This window comes from Delphinus delphis, chromosome 8, assembly GCF_949987515.2.
Source record: "Delphinus delphis chromosome 8, mDelDel1.2, whole genome shotgun sequence".
Lineage (NCBI taxonomy): Eukaryota > Metazoa > Chordata > Mammalia > Artiodactyla > Delphinidae > Delphinus > Delphinus delphis.
In genome coordinates this window covers 33579875-33582719 of record NC_082690.1, presented here as the reverse complement: position 1 = coordinate 33582719, position 2845 = coordinate 33579875, and positions in this window count along the sequence as shown.

Sequence of the window (2845 nt, the reverse complement as noted above, 5' to 3'; positions counted from 1 at the left end):
TCAATATACAGTGACCTATGAAACCCAGAAATTAAAGAAAGGGAAATGTATAAAACTGTTTAATTTTCTTCAGTTACAACCAAAATATTTAGATGTTGAGAATGTACTTGTTTGCATAATTGAATATGTTGTTCAGTAACTAGGCAGATGATAAAGGATTTGTGGTTATAATGTGGTAACAGTGTGTAACAAAATGCAGTTGGAAAGACAAATATAGATGCTCAACAAAAGTTGAATTCTGAGCATTACTTTCAAGGAAGTGACTCAATATGTACAGCAGTCGTGTTCATACCACATAGATGCTTTCATAACATTAATGGAATGACTAAATGTTCAAAAAGGAAAAAAAAAAGCAGCTATGCACAACAGGATGAATAGCTTGCCTAACAGAACCTAAATTAGTCTAAGTTATTTTTAGTCTGTGATTCTGCCCTAGAAGCCCCCTGGGAATTGGAGGGAAATATGGAGAGAGAAAATTTGTTTTTTCCCAGCTGAATGATACCAAAATATTCCTGAAATACATTTTAAAAGGCTTTATGTTCCAAAGATAACTCAGTTTCTGTCAGTTACTGAGAAAATAAAAAGGTGGAAAGTTTATTTTTATAACACAACATTTCCTCCAGTGGGCCCTCTCCAGGGTGATTACTGCCTCCTGCTATATGTAGTGGAAATAGACAGGGATGTAAACTCTGTGAGTATATTAAACATCTGTAAGTTAGACTAAGAACCTGGTTTTGTTCAGTTTTGGAAAAATTCTTTTAAATTTTATTTGTCTGGATATCCCTGATCACCCTCTCAAATCCAAGATTCAAGCTTCAGGAAAGCCAATCACTGGGAAGCCCCCACACTTTTGTGAATTTTACCTTCTGAAACTCTATCAGGTTCTCACGGTAAATATGGAAGAAACCCCCCCAGTGCTTCCTGCAGAGGAAGTGGAAAGGAAACCATTTTTTAAATATTCCAGAGCATTCTTTTCTTCTTAATAAGGTCTGACCTCAGGAGAAACTAGTTAAGCAGAGTTTAATCTGCTGGTGATTTATCAGAGCCTAACTGACCTGGGGGAAGGGAAATACTTGACTCCAGTTGGATCTAGTCTTCCATGTGGAAAAAAGGAAATACTCAACTCCAACCTCCTCTAGCCTCTATATGGGAGATGACTGGAGTGAACTGGAATATGGTATCCCTGTCTCACCTGAGTGGGTGGATGGAAAGCCTAAGAAGTGAGGAGAACTGAGAAGCCTGTGTGAAGTTCACATTCCAGAGGTAAAGGCTCACTAAAAGACTCAGACCTAATGACAGGACTGTAGAACACTTCCCCTCCTCCCCCACATCTCACCACTACATTGCTGACGGCTTACTTACAACCATTCTACTTACCCAGTACACTATGTCCAGCTATGAAGAAAAAAAATTGCAAGACATACTAACAGACAATAAAAAAGTTTAAAGGGACAGAGCAAGCATCAGAACCAGACTCAGATATGACAGGGATATTGGAATTATCAGACCAGGAAATAAATATGCTTACTATGCTAAGGGCTCTAATGGATAAATATAAGGCAATATTGATACTGAACAGGACCATGTGGGGCTCCTGGGTACAAAAGCCTTTCTGTGTCCCCCATTTCTTGATTACAGAAAAGAGTCTTCATTCAGCCTCCATGGCCATCCCTGAGTTCCAAGAAGTAGGTTCAAACCATTGCTAATTAGGAAAGGAAGGGAATGTGGAAACAAGGAAACAGTCAAGGGAAACAATAGTGCAGCCTTGGGGCAAGGTCCTGGTTCCCCATCAAGGGATATACATAACAATATCTTAGAGCTGTTTTGTAGATACTGAAACCCCCATCAGGTGGGTGAAATTAACAGTATGCTCCCCTCAAGCACGATGATGCTGACTCCCATTTACCTCACAACCAGCCAATCAAAATAATATCCACAAGCTGATAGTGCCCTCTTTGAACCATTCCTATAAAACTTTTCACTATCCCCTCCAGGTTGGGACATACAGTTTTGAGGGCATTAGTCTGTTGTGGCCCCCTTTGCCTGGCAAAGCAATAAAATTATTATTTTCTACTTCACCCAAAACTCTTTCTCTGAGATTTAATTCAGTGGTACAGAGGCCAGATTCAGCTTCAATATGGCAACATAAGCAGAGAGATAGAAATTCTAAGAAAGAACCAGAAAGAAATGCTAGAGATCAAAAACACCAGAGTAGAAATTAAGAATGCCTTTGATGGGCTTATTAGTAAACTGAAAACAGCAGAGGAAAGAATCTCTGTGCTTAAACATATCTCAGTAGGAACCTCCAAAAAATGAAAAGCAAAGAGAAAAGAGACTGAAAAAAGTCAGAACAGAATATGCAAGAACTATGGGACAATTACAAAAAGTGTAACATATGTGGTATTGGAATATCAGAAGAAAAAGAAGAAATATCTAAAAGAATAACAACTGAAAATTTCCCCAAATTAATGTCAGACATCAAACTACATATTCAGGAATTGCAGAGAACAACAAGTAAGATAAATGCAAACAAATAAACAAAAACCCCAACATCTAGTCATATGATTTTTGTATTACAGAAAATCAAAGATAAATTAAAAATACAGAAAGGAGCCAGAGGAAAAACTACCTTATCTATAGAGGAACAAAGATAAAAACTATATCCAGCTCCTCAGAAATCATGCAAGCAAGAAAAGAGTGGAGTGAAATATGGAAAGTATTGAGAGAAGAAAAATACCAATCTAGAATTCTGTACCCTGTGTAATTATCCTTCAAGAGCAAAGGAGAATGAAGAGTTTATATACACAATGGAATTTTACTCAGCCATAAAAGAAATGAAATTGAG